The following is a 20,391-nucleotide window of genomic DNA, read 5'->3' as shown; positions in this document are numbered from 1 at the left end:
AGAAAGTTTCTCTAATCGGCAACCATCACCTATGAGCTAGTGATGATACAATGCTTTGTATTGTTGTTGCCATATCCGTCCAATACTTTTCCATGGTAAGGGACGATCAACCTCATTGGATTCACAATCAATCAAAGTCCTCTTTTTGGGAATAGAGAGGCATAGCTTATATCCTACGTTAGTTACGTAGTTTATGGAGTTTGAGTTGTTATTTACTCTTACCCAAGTCGGTACTCAATACTACTCCCAAAAGACTCAATGTGGTCATAGGCTCAACCATATGAATTTAATTAAATCATCTCATCTAGTATCATTGGACTCTCATTAGACTTAATCTCATCTGAATCATCATTTTTTAAATTTAAAATATTCTTTCAAACTCATTCATATCTCCTCAAAACTCTATCTAAAACAATCATTTACATTCAAAATACTCATATGCAAAATAATAAAAGTTTAACAACCTTTCAGACTCAACTCATTCTCATTTAAAAATCTTCACAAATCATGCTTTAAAAACTACATCAATGCATAAAATAAAAATAAAATTTGAATTAGGGTTCATGTGAATGAAGACATTAATGTATACCTCAAAATATCAACTCATAGACATCATCAATACCTATGTATTTATACACAAAAACTCAATAGGAATTATTGATAGCTCAAAAACTCAATTCCTGAAAAGATGGGCACGTAGACAAACTCAATCTGACGTTATGAGTATCCTTACGTATATGGAAATTAAAGAACAATTGAAGTCGAAGAATGAAAGATGAATGCTTAAACCCTAGCCCTTTTCTCCTCTACAATCTTTGTTCTCAATTAATCTAGGTATTTATGAGAGGAAATACCCCTAGGGTACTGACAAGAAATGGATTTTGGTCCCAAAACATAGTGGGTTAATTTTGGAAAAGGTGATGAAAAGACCAAAACGCTGCTCATTAAAACAGACGATAATAAAAAATTAACACCAAGTCTTCGTCGCGGACCTGGTCTCCCAAGATTTATTTTTCAAAACAAAATTTCTCTGCGACGCGGAGACATCGCGCACTCTACTATCTCAAAATATTTCTCGGACCAAAATGCCTGCCCTGGTTCATGTCAGTTTTACTTTTTGCAAATTTTCTCATGATTCCAAGAAAAAATCTAAGTTTGAACAGTATGGGGTGTTACAATATCATACTCAAATAAATGATCTATGAGGCATGGAGACAATAAACATGTGATTTACAATGTCTTTAATATATAATCAATTATACTTTAACTTGTGGCTGTTTGTGTGCATATATATAGACACACTCAAATATGTGTGCATTTAACATGTGAAAGAAGCACGTAATTTATAAGTAAGAAGCCTGTGAATTGTGTAAAATGTATAAATAAATAAATAATTCATTAATCACGTAATCATGTAAGTTCTTATATTATGAAGTATATAACATTTAACGAACTAATTTGTGTGACAAGTAGATAAGTCTCACTAATCAAGTAATTCTTTGTGTGTTAGCAAATATCATTTGATAAACTCATAAATAAATTTGTAACAAAATGACAAATAAGCCTCAATAGTTAACACAAAAAAACTTAATTGGCCAACAAATAAAATTACTCCTAAATATGCACAGTTAGGTGTTATTGGCTCTGAAAAATTCTACGAACATCATAATTACTCAAATAATACTACCTTACCATGAAGAGGACTCTAAAGAGTTTACAATACCAAAATATTTTCTATTGATACCAAAGAGCATTTAGTGTGTTTATACTCTTTTTACCAATTCTTTTGATAATGAGAAAATGATTATCTATTCACTAAATCAGTCGTTTCTATTTTGATTAGCGGGTTTTTATGTTATGTTATCTTCTTATCTTAATTTTTGTTGTAATTTAATATCTATGTTCTGAATTTCACATAAATACATTCAAAGAGATCATATGGTAAATTCTCTGTTTTTATAATTCGTTTATTCTAATGCAGGTCATATTTATACAAAAAATTATAGCATGCTATAATTTAATTTTTTGTTGTTTAGAAACTTATGGCTCTCACTCCCATTAAAATTCTCTTTAGATTGGGATGCAATATTTTTAATGATTTTTTATATGTACTTTTTATGTTATATATCTATAAAAAAAATTAATGGATATTTGAAGGAAACAAGATATTCTAGGTTAGGCTTCTTTCTTTTAACTACTACTCCTTCAATGATATATATTTTATAATAGGAGTAAATCGTAATGATATTCTTCATAAAATAAATGTTGCTTGAACAGAATAAAAATATACACTCAAAGCAATGTAAAAAATTTAATTTGTTAGAGTAAAATTTAATTCAATATTTTTTTTATTTTCTTGCAGATTTTTGAGGATAAATGATATTATCGTAGTCTCGCAAGAGTTAAAAGACCAAATGTGTTTGGTGGAATGTTATCATTCATTCAAATACAAATACATATTACTACATATTATTATGGTGCCTTGCATGCTTATTATATAAAGGTAATTTACTTTTTAATGATTTTTTTAAAAAAAATAACCTATTTATATATAATAGGAGAGGCAAAAGTGCCACATATCATAACTGGAAAATTGAAAATATTAAAAAAATAATAAAAAAATTAATGTACAATCTGAAAATAAAAACGTTAAGTTCAAACATAAATTTTTTTTAAAAAAAATACGGTTTTAATAAAAACAAACCAAATAAATCTGCCAAGTGTCAATGTCTAAATAATTGATTTAAAAATTAAATTTTAAAAATAAGTACCTAATCTTATCCCTAGAAAAAACCTTTTCCATAACCCACGTATTTGAAAAATATAAACTACCCTTAATTCCATCTACCACATCTTTTTATAAGGTTAAAACCTACTATTTTCAGATTGTCCACGAATCCAACAATTTCTATTGATACCAAAGAGCATTTAGTGTGTTTATCCTCTTTTTTCCTATTCTTTTGATAAAGAGAAAATTATTATCTTATTCACTAAATTAATCATTTCTATTTCAATTAGTGAGTTTTTATGTTATGTTATCATCTTCTTTTTTTTTTATATAATTTAATGTCTATGTTGTGAATTTCACATAAATACATTCAAAAAGATCATATGATAAGTTTATTTTTTTTATAATCCGTTTATTGTAATGCAACTAATATTTAAACAGAAAATTATAGCATGCCATAATTTTATTTTATGTTATTTACAAACTTATGGCTCTCACTCCCATTAGAATGCTCTTTAGATAGGGACGCAATATTTTTAATGTTTTTTTATATGTACTTTTTATGTTATATATCTATAAAAAAAAATTAATGGATATTTGAAGGAAACAAGACATTTTAGGTTAGGCTTCTTTCTTTCAACTACTCCTCATTCAATGATATATATTTTATAATAGGAGTTAATCTTACGGATATTCTTCATAAAATAAATGTTGCTCGAACAGAATAAAAATCTACACTCAAAGCAATGTAAAAATTTGTATTTGTTAGAGTGAAATTTAATTCAATATTTTCTTTATTTTTTGTAGTTTTCTGAAGATAAATTATATTATAGTAATCTCGCCAGAGTTAAAGAACAAATATATTTGGTGGAATGTTATTATTCATTGAAATACAAATACGTATTACTACATATTATTTTGGCGCCTTGCATGCTTATTATATAAAGGTAATTTACTTTTTGATGATTTTTTTTTTAAAAAAACTTTTAAAAATCTGATTTTTACAAAGAAATTAAAAATATTGATTGTATATTTATCACTAATTAAAAAAAATAGAAGAAGAAGATACATGTGAGGAGGTTGAACACTTCATATTTTTTTTTTTGGTTAACATCACTGCAGTCACTATATGACAAATTCGTATTAAATTTCATGTTGGTAAATCAATTTAAATAAATCTAATTAGTGAGAATTTTTTTATTCTTAAACTTTGTATCAATTAAATGGTGCCATATTCAAATTAATAATTAATAATAAAATGACAATTTTACTACTATATCATTCTTAATTATCATAAGTCATTTTATTCATTAGTTAATGAATAATAATACTAAATAAGAAAAATATGTATATAATGATAAATTATCTCTTATATTTTAATTAAATATGTGATTTTATATATATAGTATAATAGACCAACAACACAACAAAAGTGAATGGATGAGTATATTTGTATGAATGTCATCATGGACCCCCCCCCCCTCCACACACACAACCCTTACCCCCAATTATTATCAAAATCAATAAATTTTGCTAATTTAAATTTTAAATTAATATATTGGAATTTTACTTTAAACTATGAAAATAAAATGTACATAATCGTTCTACAACAATGGCAAAAGCCTTCTAAGACTGAAAAATCCACACTTAATTAAATTGAAATCCATATAAAATTTAGATAAGATCAAACAATCTCAAAAAATCCATTTCATCATTTTATTTACTGAACATAAAGATCATATTTTAAATATTTTTATTTAATACTTAAATTTTAATCAGTGCAAAACCTTATTTAAAAAATTCAGGTTTAAAATTTTAATTTAATAACTTACAACCTCTCCACTTTTTATTGATTGTAGGAGTTTTAAAATTTAAATATACAATTTTTAAAAAGAGTTTTTCAAGATCAAACTACAAGATAAAAATAATAATCAAATATAAAGATTTAAAATTTTAAATTAAAAACTTATAATTTTGAAGATGATTACAACTTTTACACTTTATCGTAATTTTAGAAGTTTTAAATTTTCAAGATATCTTTTTAAAACAGAGTTATTCTACTCAAATACCAATAAAGATTTATATTTAGGACTTTAACATATTTTAGATATCAAGCAAGTTATATGTGAAAGATTATTATAACCATAGAGTCATTTCAAATTATAAAATCCTATGAAGAGTAATATAAGGAAAATGTGTTCTTAGAATCTTATTCAAATATAAATAAGTTTATCAAATTTTCATTTTAAGTTTTTATTAACATTCTTATATCAAAAATTTTCAAATTAAATTTATCAAATCAGTAACACTCAATTCTTCATGTTGTTGTTGTTGTTGTTGTTGTTGTTGTAGTAGTTGTTGTTGTTGTTATTTTTATATTGTTATTGTTATTATTATTATTATTTTGTTGTTATTCTTGTTGTTGTTATTATTATTATTATTATTATTATTATTATTATTATTATTATTATTATTATTATTATTATTATTATTATTGTTATTGTTATTGTCATTGTTATTGTTGTTTTTGTTATTCTTGTTGTTGTTGTTGTTATTATTATTATTATTTTGCAGAAAATGTTTTTAAAAAGTAAAAATAATATTTAGATCCAAAAAAAATTAATTTATTTTCAGTTACAAAGAAAAAAGAAATTTTCCTAAAATAAACTACCCGAACCCCACATTAACCCCTGTTGTGCACGTTCTCTTTTTCATATCTGCACATACTCACCATAAGTGCACGTCCCCCACTCTCTATATTTGCAAGCACACAAGTATATATACATGGGCTCACACGCACATTTTATCGAATTAATAAAATAAAAATAATCGATTCACAATTTGTATTTGATTAATTACAATAATAAACACAAAATGCATAATTGCATATATTAATTTTATGTTTATGTTTTTATTTAATATTAAATTATTTACTACTCATTCTATTTTAATTCATTTTTTCTATTATAATTTTTGTTGAATTTTAAAAAGTAAAGAATATTTTTGAATCTTTTGATTTTGAATAAAACATATATAAAATATACAAAATCTCCTTTAATCTTATGATATTAATCATTTCATGTGAAAAATTAGAATTAAAAGCTTCCTAACAAGGAAATAATATTAGTCCATTTAAACAAAATAAAAGAAATAGTAGGACAAGCATGTAAAAACATATAAAGTATTTGTTTTTTATTATCAAGATAAAATAATCAAAAAAATTAATATTATCCTTACTAAATTTTAACATTATATATATATATATAAAAAAAAAAAACTATACGCATAGTTGACTATATCTATAGAAATGATATATTAATATTATAAAAATTAAGTTGTATATTTATAATATTAATTTAATGTGCTCAAATAAATAAGTTTAATGATTTGTATCATTATTTTAAAAATAAACACTACTAAATGCATGACAAGTTTTATTTGTTATTTTTAATTAAAAAAATTATAACATCTTAAAATATTCGTGCAACACCCGGGTACGTATACTAGTAACATTTATAGTAGGAGATTTTAGAAAAATAAATCAAATAATCATTAGAGGACATAATACATCTCATATGGATCTAGAGAGCTTAGTTATCTTTATACTCAATATAACATGAAATAATGAACAGACATAAAATAGATACATGAAACCTACGAAAAATCTATATAGGGAACTCTTATTATTTCCTTCCTGTAAGGACTCGGAACTAAAGATATATATGAAAGTTGTCCCTTATAGCAAGACAAGGCAAATGATACTTAACCAAAACTCATCACGTACTTTCTTTACATTAATAGGGGCCACAATTACTTATCAATTTTCAATAACCAAGAAATATAACATGCTAATTTATTTATCATTTTTTTTTACAAATAATCAAAAATAGTGACTATGATTAACAACTTAATTATAGAAGAAAAAGTATATATATCCAAATCTATGATTAGTATGTGAACAAATTAATTATAGTAAATATCCCCTTTTGTTTTACCTTTCATGAAGAATATTTACATAGAAAAATGCATATTTAGGAGAGTGCATATGAGACAACCCTTCATGTAATATGTAGCATATAAGCAGATTTTTTATAAAATAAGTAGCATATACTTAATGATTCACATAATATATATTGTGTAATTTATTCACCCCAAAAGGGCACTTAACCGGTAAACTAGTGAACATATGGAAACAATATCATGTACCATTTACTCCATGAAACACTTAGCATACATAAATTCTTACAAGTAAATATACTCGAAGATATTCATTTGTACATTTTTGATGACTTATTCCTATAGACATCCAATGCCATAACCGTTTATAAAATATTAAATGAGGTCGCCTAAGTCATGGTTTATAATCTACAATATATCTATCATATCGGTCAATATAATAAAATATAAGCTTCTGTATAAAATTTGCCACATGTAAGAAATTGATCCGAGGTGGTACATTTCTCAAGAACAAATTACTTAGAAACAAATATCATAAAAACAAACGATCTCTAGAATAGAGAAGCATAATACCATATAGCTGAAAACTTAGGAAATAAACAACAAGTAATAGTTAGCATATAAGGCACGTAAAATACATAATCCTATAAATAAGTAATCTATAGCAGATGCACATATGAATTTATGTTAATTTAATTTTGCCTTTCGACCTAATATAAGATTGCCTTTAATTGATAGAATTTACAGGCAGAGTGTGAATTAGAAGTAACTTCCTATAACTTATCTCTATCGCATGGTCTAAGTAATGAAAGAATAGTAACTATCTCTAAATGCCTCGTAGCCTCCTGATTATAAGAGTGGTGCACAACACCCATAAGAAACACTACTAAACATGGCTTGTGGACTCCCTGGGACACGACCTACTCTGATATCAAGTTTTTCACACTCCAAACTAGGAGACGTGCAATGGGAACGTGGTACCTTATTCAACCAAGCTAGACACTAAAACACAATGAAAAGGGATCAACAAGGGATGAGAAGGCCATCATAATCAAGTAGTGAAATAAGATAACTTAACCGATGAGGTTACAACAATATCAACGACATAATAAAAGGGGTGGCAAGGTCAACATAATTGATAAAAAAAACTAGCAAGTCAATAAGGATTCTACTAAAATTATATACAATAAGCCAACAAGGCTATAAATAAAAGTAAAGAAAATCCAAGTAGGTATGTCCACAAGTCTCTACAACTATTACAACTCAACTGGTTGGGCAAAGTCCCAAACAATACCAATAGTTATATACAAAACACATATGTGTAAAACCTACAGACAACCAACAACTCCAGAAAGTGTGGTGCTTTCCATTCCTCAGCTGAGACAACACCATTATTGATGCCGATCAGGACCTCTGTTTGAACCTGCAACACTAATAAAGCATCTTCAAGAAATGAGACATTAGTACGAATGAAAATTTATTTGTATGCAAGGCAGAAAAGTAGAATCATAAATAACTACAGTAAAAAGGGTAATAGAGATACCACCTTAAACTGAAACTTTATGTAATGGCCCCAAGGTCATGTTTGTGTTTTTGTGTGTTTTTAACATTTTACTGCTTCTCGTAGCTTCTTTATATCTCTTATGTGATGTTGGAATGGGTGGCACGCTTCTTGAGGTAGTTGAGTAAGCTCGTTAAGAGTTTTCCTTATTTTAGAAACTTAAAGTGAAAAAAGTTGACTTTAGTCAACGTCCGGAGAGTCGGTCATCGTATAAGAATTTTGTTGGTTCCATCAGCTCTGAAAGGTCTTTTTTGATCCAGAAGAAAGGTTGGTTTGGGTTTTAGAGTCTTTGTTTTGAGTTTGTATGATTTTGCCATTCTAAGTTTAAGTTTTAGTCAAGTTTGACTTCAGCCAACATTTTAAGTAATGCACTAGGATGAAAATTATGTCAGCGTGGCTCTGAAATACCGAGTTTGGTCTAGAATAATTTTTGGTCCAATTCTCGAGATGCTCGGAATGAGTTGTAGGTCATTTGTGCGTTTTATGTGTTTGTCTTTGAAAGTGTTGACTTTGGTCAATATTTCAATGAGATGACCTCCGTTGGCCATTTTATCAATTTTATTAAGTCTGGAATATTACTTATGTTGGATAGCATAGTCTGTTTGCATTGACGAAATTTCGAATGAATTTTGGATCCCCATCGGAGGAAACTCAATTCTACCAAGTTCAGTACCAACTGAACTATTGGTGCAGGCTATTTTGCTCTTCGCATTCATGAGCCAGGGGCCGCAATCATGAAGGGAAGGGTCATTGGTCATCGTGATCATGGGGATGTGCGCTGTGATCACGAAGGATATTTTGGTTGGGCTTTGCGATTGTGATGGGAAAATTCATTGGCATCAGTGAATTAAAAACCCATTTTTAGCAGCTAAGTCCTATTTTGGGACTTAGTTATTTTCAATTTTTAAGAGCTCCTATAAGATTCCAGAAGTCAAAAAGTTGGAACCAAGTAGAAATTATTAATTTTTAGGACTGACCCAAAGTTTACGAGTTCATCTACGACTCATAAAAGTCTTTATACGAGTCATAGAAATAAGTCGTGGACGTGAACTCAAGGCTAGAAATTTGTCTAAGGCTGGATAAAGGTTGACGATTCAATTAATGTCTCATATGAACAATGACGAGTCCTAAGGATGACTCATACACGAACTTAAAAAACCCTCAATTTGCAAGTTTCCAAAACCTGTAGAATGAATCCACATTAAGAATCATAGACTCCAAGACGAGTCGTAAACGCTACTCATAGCAAAACTTCAGAGATTTGTTTTTCAGGTCTTTTTCGGGGCCTATAGGACTAGTTGTTCCTAGGACTCGTCACTGCCTCTACAAAGTGTAGAGTGCCCTCGTAGGGTTGTCTGACCATGTTTTAATGAAGGGTAAATGTGTCTTTTCCCAAGTTTGATTCAATGAACGTAGACTCTTTTATAGCCAAGTTCAAAGTCTATATAAATTCAATTCTTCAAATTTCCCCTACTTCATTCTTCAATTTTTTCCTAAGGCAAGACTAAGAGATTCTCTCAAGGCTTCTTTCTTCAAAATTCAAGCTAGATTTCAAATTCATCAAGGTTCCTCTTCAATTCTAAGTAAATTTTACCAACGTATGTGGGGATTGATCCACGGGTTCCTTTCACCCATGGAGTCCCAAGGTTTTACTCAAAAATCTCATGAAATTTCATAATTCTTAAATTTTAATTTTGATGAATTGTGTTGCACTATTTCAATTACGTTTTAATCATTATCAATGATTATTATAAGTACGCTTCTATGTTAATTGCATTATTTCAAGTTAAATTATGAATGACCATGCATGAAGTTTTTTTCAATAATGATATACATGAAGTATGATTACGAAGGTTCAAGGATTTCAAGCATTATCATGGTTTTCATCTAAATTGACTATGTATATGAGTTTTACTCTAAATTCAAGTATGTATTATGATCGTGGATTATAAGTATGTCCAAGTTATGAATTCCACGCCAGATATAAAGAAAGGTGACTAGGGCCCTATGTGGTGACCTAGGAACCTAATGACATAAATTATGCAAGTATGATATTGTAATGTTGAAAGGAAAATATTCACATTGCAAGTATGAAATGATAATGAGCTATTCTATGAATTACAAAGTTTATGAACAAATTTATGATATATGCTAAGTATGATTACTATGTTATGTATTCCATGGAATTTGACTTAGCACCGACTAGACTTTGAGGTGGGAGCCCTACCAAAGGCATTAGTAGCAGCCTCAAGTCCCTTAAACTACGTTCTACCATAGGTTTGCCTTATGGCCTAGCTAGTGGATCTACATATAGTATATGTACATGACCCACCTAGTGGGGTAGAGTCTACCTTGAAAAGTAGATTCCCCTTTTCTTCATTGTATGGGGAGACAATGGGATTCCATGTTAATAGCTCGCATGGTATTATTGTCGGTTATGGTTCCTATCCCACATATATATATATATGTTCTTTATGTCTATTGTGATTTCTACGATGTCCTTAAATGTTTTGATCAATTATGGTACTTCTTCATGATTTACTTACTCTCTTTCATCATACATGATATTTGATCATTGCATTCTATGTCTTTCATTGCATGTCATGCTCCCATACTTAGTACATTCAAATTTACTAATGCATATTATGCCTACGTTGCCTCATCATGTAGGGGTTGAGGACCATAATCATCAATGTGGCTAGTTGAGTTCAATCCGGCGAAGTGTTGGTGAGTCCTCATCAATCGAGGGCTAGTTATGATTTGTTGTTTCTTACTTAAAAAAGACCTTGTTATATTCCAATTTGAGGATATGGTAGGGACATTTCTTAGCCCCCTCCCATTGTCATTAGTAGAGGTATTCATTGGACAAAACATGTAGAGTCTATGTAGTCGGATTACATTCTCATTTGTGCTTTATGTTAGACTCTTTATTATGCTATGTTCCGCTTTAGTTTATCTTATGCATGCTTAATAATATGACAAGAGGCTTGGTTGGATCCCCTTTGGGGTTTTGATCTCCGTGTTATGACTAGGTCGACAACTAATGAACGAGCATACTAAGATAGCTGAGTAAACTTGAAGGCATAATCCCTGTAGAGACTTATTTTTCAGGTCTTTTTCGGGGCCTGCAGGACTAGTTGTTCCTAGGACTCGTCACTGCCTCTACAAATTGTAGAGTTCCCTCGTAGGGTTTTTTGGACATGTTTTAATAAAGGGTAATAATGTATTTTCTCAAGTTTGGTTCAAGGAACCTAGATACTTTTATGGCCAAGTTCAAAGTCTATATAAATTCAATTCTTCGAATTTCCCCTACTATTTTCATTTATTCTTCAAATTTTCCCTAAGGCAAGACTAAGAGATTCTCTCAAGGCTTCTTTCTTCAAAATTCAAGCTAGAGTTTCAAATTTATCAAGGGTCCTCTTCAATTCTAAGTCAATTTTATCAAGGTATGTGGGGATTGATCCACGGTTTCCTTTCACCTATGGAGTCCCAAGGTTTTACTCAAAAATCTCATGAAATTTCATTATTCTTAAACTCTAATTTTTATGAATTGTTTTGGCTGTTTCAATTACGTTTTAATCATTATCAATAATTATTATAAGTATGCTTTTATATTAATTGCATGATTTTAAGTTAAATTATGAATGCCCATGCATCGAGCTATTTTCAATAATGATAAACATGTAGTATGATTATGAAGGTTCAAGAATTTCAAGCATTATCATGGTTTTCATCTAAATTGACTATGTATATGAGTTTTACCCTAAATTCAAGTATGTATTATGATCATAGATTATAAGTATGCCCAAGTTATGAATTCCATGCAATATATGAAGAAAGGAGACTAGGGCCCTATGTGGTGATCTAGGAACCTAATGACATGAATTATGCAAGTATGATATTGTAATGTTGAAAGCCCAATAATCACATTGAAAGTATGACATGATAACGAGCTATTTTATGAATTACAAAATTTACAAAGAAGTTTATGATATATGCTAAGTATGATTACTATGTTATGTATTTTGTGGGATTTGACTTAGCATCGAGTGGACTTTAAGGTGGGGGCCCTACCAAAAGCCTCAGTAGCAACCTTAAGTCCCTTAAACTATGTGCCATTGTAGGTTTTCCTTATGGCCTAGATAGTGGATCCACATATAGCATATGTACATGACCCATCTAGTGGGGTAGAGTCTACCTTGGTAAGTAGATTCCCCATTTCTTCATTGTATGGGGAGACAACATGATTCCATATTATAGCTCGCATGGTCTTATTATCGGTTATGGTTCTTATCCCGCATATGTATATGCTCTTTATGTCTATTGTGATTTCTATCTCGCATATAGGTGATCATATTCATCCACATAATCTTCCCGTACCCTCTTTCCCCATAATCATAGTTTTTATGCTTTTCCCCTATTATTTTTAGTATCATCGTGCTTCTTATTATAGATTTGTTCTTTCTGAGCTCGGTTGGTCTATGATGCCTACTGAGTACCCCATGTTTTGGTACTCATATTCCACTTTTGCACCTTTTTGATAAAGCACCCAATTTGAGACAGCCCCAACGAAGGCCTGATTATCCATAGCCGTGCTAGATCTGGATTGTGGTGAGCTCCCAGCGTCCAGAGACTTGCGACCTTCCTTCTTTTGTACTGACTACTATTTTGTATTTTTGAATAGTCAGTTCTGTATTGTATATATATGTTGTCAGCTTTTTACTTAGTAGCTCTTATATAGGTGACACCAGTTTAGGGATTAGTCTATTTTTTTTGTCACTATTGGGCCTTTTTGTATATTTTATATCATATTTACAAATCTATACCTTGGTCTGACCTTTAATTGTTCTATTCTTCTTGTTTTCAACTTCTTACGTTATTAATTTTTTATTTAAAATTTGAGGTTTAACTTCCACTTGAGTTAGGTTTGGCTTGCCTACTCAGGGATTATAGTAGGCGCCATCATGGCCAGGATTTAGGTCATGACAAAGTGGTACTAGAGCTTAGGTTTATCGATATCACCATTACCAGAGCAAGTGTCTAGTAGAGTCCCACGGATTTGTACGATGATGTCCATATCCATCTTTACTTATGATCGTGTGCTAATAATGATGAACACCTCTAAATCCCATTTGTTTCACTCTTTCTCATATGGAAAGGATGAAATCTAGCTGGGGCGGATAAGGAGCCTATCTGCCTGCAGATAGAGCCCAACTTGAGGTAAAGGTCGAGGTCGACATAGAGGATAGGGCAGAGCCTAGGCCGCAGCGCCAGTGTCAAAGCCAGACATAGAGGTTGAGAAGTTTGAGCATCAGTCGGTAGATATAGACCCAACCCATCCCCCACCGAGATTCGTGGCCATACTAGTGTTACAAAATACTCTATTATGAATTGTCAGCTTCATCGAGGGTATGACCTGAGCAGGGACACTACCTAGTACTTCAATTGTACCTCATGTCTAAGAGGAGGCTCACACTTCAGGACATGCAGGGACATAGTATGATCAGACTCTAGTCCTACCGGCTACTACTATAGCTCCCCATTCGGTGGTTCAGCCTATTCCTACAATTGATCAGTACATGGAAGCTAGGACAATTATTATTGCAGAGAAGCAAAAGATGTTGGAGAGGTTTACCAGATTTTGGCCTCCCAAGTTCTCAAGTGTCGCGGGCGAGGATGCCCATGAGATTTTGGTCAGTTATAAGAAGAGGTTGCATAACCTCGAGTTGGTGGAGTCCCACAGGGTTGATTACAGTGATTTCCAGCTGGATAGACCAGCGAAGTAGTGATAGAGATCTTAACTTAGCTTCAGACCTGCGGTATTACCACCGATGTCATGAACTCAGCTCACTAAGGCTTTCATGGAGAATTATGTACCACGTAGTTTGAGGGAGAGGTTGAGCGATGAGTTTACAATATTTGTATAGAGATTGATAATAGTTATAGAGCATGAGTCTCATTTCCATGAGAAATCTAGGCATGCTACCATAATTATACAAACAAAGTAGGAGTGGGTGCGCCGGTATGTAAGAGGGCTATCAATTTCTTTGAGGTTGGATATAGAGAAGATGATTGCATTAGGCTATTCTTCAATATAGTAGATCATGCCCATACTATTAAGGCTATACATCGTAAGGCCTATAGAGGCAGTGATATGTCGCATATTTACGATATTATAGTGAATTAGTGCGCGTTGCAAGCATGTTTTTGTAGATATGATGTGTGTTTTGTTTATGTTGCAGAAAAACTAAGTCGCGCACAAGTTTTTGACAATTCTGTGGATCTTAGTACTCCTTGGCTGAAGGCTGAGGAATATGAGCCCTACCACAGACCTTAGTGCCCTACACAGGTCGTGGTGGCTGGTGTAGTACTGATGAGGAGAAAGTGGTTGCTAAATTTTAGTGAAGTAGACCTTCACAGAACCCACTATTGATCGTAATTCCTTACACGGGCCATGGTGGCTGCCATGATATTAAGGATGTGAAGAAGCGAATGCTGAAAATTGTGCAAGTGTAACTCCACGGAACCCATTATGGGACATGGAGCCTATTACAGACCGTAGTGGCTACTCTTAAAGGCTGATGGAAGAAAGGTGGAAATTGTCAAAGGATACAATCATAGAAGGAAATACGGAACATAGTAAGCACCACGAGGCGTGATGGGTGGATGTGAAGAAATGAAGGCTTCACAGCAGGGGACAAGTCAAATACCACGAAGAGGACCATGGATCGTGAAGTTCAGTATGGTCTGTGGTAAATGATCGTGAAGGGTGCCGACTTTAGTTTTCCAGTTGGTTTAGGATTTGGTTTTGTGTTTCTATAAATACCCAAATTATTTTATTTTTAGGGTTCATCTTTTTTTACTAATTTTTGAGTACTTTGTGGACATTGCGTAGCTATTCTTAATTACTCTTGGAGATTGATTCTTGATATATCATTTCGATTTTCATCCTTTGTTTGTGATTCGTCTGATTTTTTCAAGATTAAATTCTTCATCTACGTAGGTATTAATTTAGAAATTCTTCACAAATTATTGTTCTTTTACATACAAGTATGAGTAGCTAAACCCACAACTAGGTTTGTGGAAACCATGATGACTTAACTAACATAGGCGAAAGTAAGATTGAGATTCGTGATTTGTTTTTGCCTGTATTATGATTTCTTCATTCAAAAGTCTTTCTTAGTGAGTGCACGTATTAAGAATGTTCCCGTATTCATTTCTTTCCCGGGAGGGAGGTAGTGATTAGGAATAGAATTTCACAACAGAAATTCAAAGAGCCTAGCTTTGAAAGAAGGGATAAACTTCGTCTAAATTACTTGAGACTGGGAGGAGATAGTACACTAGGATCCAGGGTGAGGGTTAGTAAAGTATACATTCTGAGACCGGAAGGAGATGAATGAAATACTCTAAGAAGGACCACGAGGTAAATTAGATGTTACTGAACTTGCTAGATTTTGCATGCAATACAATGAACGATATCATGAATACGATTAGCCTGTTAACTTACAAGTAATGGGGAGCACAATCCTTGTCTAGTCTTCATATTTTTAGAATTTCAATTTTATTTACTTCCCTTTGCATTTTTACATGTTCTAAACCAAAAACAAAAAAAACCCTACTTTTACTTTATGCAATTTTATATTCGGGAAATAGTAATTACAACTAAATAGTGATAGCTAATAGAACTTGTTTTAACCTATTCCATATGGGTTCGATCCGACTCATAGTTGGGAAAATATACTGCTAACAATCATCTATATCTCTTTCGAGGGGTGTAATTGAGCGTTATCAAAATGGCGCCATTGCCGGAGAATACGGCTTTTAAAATATTCTATTAGTTACTAGTTCAGTTTGTAGTTCTATTTCCTAATTTTACTTTTGATTTCTTGTTTGTGTTTTTGTAGGGAAAAAATAGTGCATGCCAACCACCCGAATCAAGGGTGAACCATTACTTCCATACGATCCTGAACTACAAAAATCAATTCTCAAGATGAATACCCAAGAGCGCGAGGTGCTAAGGCTGAGAGAGCTGGCTGAAAATCAAGTCAGAGAGGGTGATGACTATAGGGATGAGCTCAATGTAGCTTTGCCAGACAGAGGTTAGATACCTATGAACTATGATCTTGTTGATGATGATGTTGATACGGATGGCACAGGGGCTACTATAGCTATAGTCCTCCTACCACTACCTCCACATGTGAAGTTCACTATCACTAGTACTATAATGCAGTTGCTGAATTTGAAGAGATTATTTAGTGGAACAACTAGTAATGATGCCAACCAACACTTGATGAACTTCATTACCACTTGCAAGTCATCTAAAATCTTTGGGGTTAGCTAATCAGCTGTGCAACTGCATTTATTTCCATTGTCTCTGTATGGGGAGTCAATGAAATGGCTTAATGAACTTCCATATGAATCTATCACGATGTGGAGGGAGTTGAGAGAGGCATTTATGGAAAGGTTTTTTCTACCATCTAAGAAGCTATAGATTAAAGATGAGATTAATGCTCATAAGCAGTGACCTAATGAAACTATGCATGAGACTTGAGAAAGATTCAAGTAGAAGCTAAAGTAGTAAATCACAATTTGACTGACGAGCACTTGAAAGAGATATTCTACATATCTTGCAAATTCGTGACCAAGCCAGTGATAGATATGGCTTATAAGGGATCTTTTATGGATAGGACATTTTAGGAGGCCACGACAATTTTTGATCTGCTCGCAAAAAATAATAGGGCTTGGTATACCAGAGATGCAGATTGTTCGGGATTCACATTTGATATATCAGCAGAATAAAAGAGAAAAGAGGAGGTGCATGATTAATACATGGCTCATATGAGAACACATATGTACTTATTGACCAAGAGCCTATTAGGTGGAGGATTAGAGAAGGTGAAAGTTGTGGATACTGGAAGTCGATATGATGAGCCAGACTTTGACTATGAGGATGAAACCAAGTTTCTAAATAGCCAAGGGGGTTTCTGGACATACAATTCTGGGAATCAAGGTAGGAACTTTCAAAGAAAAAACTACTGTGAACGAATTGGAAATCATGATCAAGGTGGGTGGCAGAACAAAGACAACTTCAAGAATGATAGAAATAAGGTTTATGTGCCACCTATGAACCAAGAATGAGCTGGTAATAATAATGGTGGATCTAAGCTAGAAGAGATGATGACACAAGTCCTACAAAGAGTTGAGGCGACTGAGTCTGGAGTCGTAGAAATGCGAGGCAACACATCTAATATCAGCCAGTTGGTGGATTCATACTCTACCTCTATCAAGCAATTGGAGCATCAGATAGTCCAATTATCAGCAACACTTAATTAGAGGAAGACTGGTACTCTACCTAGTGTCACAATGCAAAATCCTAGAAAAGATAAGCAATGCATGGCAGTGACTATAAAGAGTGGTAAGGTATTTTCTAAAACTATTATTGCAGGCACTGATCAGACTAAGGATGCAGCTTCTGAGGCTTACAAGCAGGCCAGCCATCAGGCAAATAAGACAGCTTTGTTCGATGATGATGATGAGGGTGATGAGATAGCATTAGAGTAGAAAAAGGCCGAGGAGAACAATGATATGCAAAAAATAGAAGCAGAGAGACCTTACCCTTTGCCACATGTTCGCAAGACATCGCCTTTATTCCTACATAGATTGAAGAAAAAGGCCGAGGATGGAAATTTTTTGAAATTTATTTCAATGCACAAAGAAATATCTGTCAACATCCCATTGGTAGAAGCACTTGAGCAAATGCCGGGTTATGCTATATTCATGAAGGATTTGGTTACAAAGAAAAGGATGGTTCATTTTGAGCTAAATGACAACTTACATCACTGTAGTGCTATTGCTACCAGGTCATTGGTAGAAAAGAAATATGATCCAGACGCATTCAGCATACCTTTTACTATTGGTGCTTTCAATTTCACAAGGGATCTATATGATTTAGGTGCTAGCATAAATTTAATGTCGCTAGCCATTTACAGATAGTTGGGATTGGAAGCCCCCAAACTGACTTTTATGCGGCTGTTGATGGAGCATAGGTTTGTGAAATGCCTAGTTGGAATTTTATGTAATGTGTTGGTGCGAGTGGGCAGGTTTATTTTTCCTGCTGATTTTGTCATATTAGTTTGCCAGGTTGATTTTGAGGTTTTTATCATCTTGGGGAGACCATTTTTAGCAACTGGTAGGGAATTGATAGATGTAGAGCACAAAAAACTCACATTCCACCTCAATGATGAAGAGGTTAAGTTCAATGTATGTGTCTTTATAAAGAAACCAATGGATATGACCATGATGTCTGTGCTCAATATTGAGGTTGAAAGTATCATTGATGTGCCCATTAGGTAAAGGCTCATTGTTGAGCCTTTAGCAGTTGTAATAATGAATTTCTACAATGATGGTATTGAGGGGTACGCTGAATTTGTAAATGCTTTGCATGGTATGGGTTCACATTTATATGCTCCCAAGAAACTTGTACTTAACTTAAAGAACAGGCTGACTCCACCTACTAAACTATCCATAGAGTAGCCACCTGTACTTGAGCTCAAAGAATTGCTAGTCCATTTAAGGTACGTGTTTCTTGGTGAGCATAACACCTTGCCAATCATTATTGCTGTAGATTTGAGTGAAAAATAAGTTACAACACTGGTGAAGGTATTGTAGAGGTATAAGAAAGTTATTGGGTTGACTATTATTGATATCATAGGTATTCCTCCTGGCATTTGCACCCATAAAATTCAGTTGGAGGAGGATTGCATTCCCAATATTGAACATCAGCGAAGATTAAACCCACCTATGCAAGAGGTGGTAAAGAAAGAAATCATTAAGTGGTTAGATGCAGGTGTGGTTTATCCCATATCCAATAGAAACTAGGTGAGTCCCATTCAATGTGTCCCTAAGAAGGAAGGTATGACAGTTGTCGCGAATGATAAGAATGAGCTGGTCCCACTCAGGCAAGTCACTGGATGGCGAGTCTGCATGGACTACAGAAAGCTCAACAAATGGACTTTGAAGGATCATTTTCCAATGCCCTTCATGGACCAAATGTTAGATAGGTAGCAAGCATAGGTTGGAGTTTTCTTGATGGGTACTCTAGCTATAACCAGATCTCCATAGCACTAGAGAATCAGGAGAAGAACACCTTCACATATCCTTATGGCATCTTTGCGTTCAAGCGCATGCCATTTTAACTATGCAATGCTCCCGCCACATTCTAGTGTTGCATGATATCTATATTCTATGACATGGTGGAGGACACTATTGAGGTATTTATGGATGATTTTTCAGTGGTAGGTGATACTTTTGATGATTATTTGTTAAATCTTAGCAGGGAGTTGCAGAGTTGTGAAGAGGCTAACCTAGTTTTGAATTGGGAAAAATGCCACTTCATGGTCAAAGAGGGTACTTTGCTAGGTCACAAAATCTCTGAAAAAGGGTTGGAGGCCGATAAGGCAAAGATAGAGGTGATAGAGAAATTTCCTCCTCCTATCTCTGTAAAGTGTGTCCGCAGTTTCCTGGGCCATGTAGGTTTTTATAGGCATTTTATCAAGGATTTATCTAAAATTGAACACCCTTTGTGCAAGTTATTGGAGAAGGAGATAAAGTTTACTTTGATGAAGCATGCATGAAAGTGTTTGAGTGCTTGAAGGAAAAGTTGATCTCAGCCTCGGTGATTATTGCTCCTGATTGGTCTGCCCTATTTGAGATCATGTGTGATGCTATAGGTTTTGCTTTGGGGGTTGTACTAGAGAAGAAGCGTAATAAGCTTTTTTATCCCATACACTATGCTAGTAAAGAGCTAAATACAGCTAGAAGAAATACACTATCACCGAACATGAACTATTAGCAGTAGTGTATGTATTTGAAAAATTCAGAGCGTACCTTTTGGGTACAAAAGTGATTGTACAGACTGACTATGAAACCTTACGCAATTTGATGACCAAGAAGGATGATAAGCCAAGGTAGATCAGATGGGTCCTATTTCTCCAGGAATTTGATTTTGAGGTGAAGGACTGTAAAGGGAGCAAAAATTAAGTAGCTGACTACTTGTCTAGGCTAGAAGATGAAAATAGAGCTAAGGATGCACTTGAAATTGATGATTCCTTCCCAGATGAACAGGTTTTATTTTCTACTCTTGATC

This window comes from Solanum dulcamara, chromosome 12, assembly GCF_947179165.1.
Source record: "Solanum dulcamara chromosome 12, daSolDulc1.2, whole genome shotgun sequence".
Lineage (NCBI taxonomy): Eukaryota > Viridiplantae > Streptophyta > Magnoliopsida > Solanales > Solanaceae > Solanum > Solanum dulcamara.
This window is presented reverse-complemented; position numbering follows the sequence as displayed.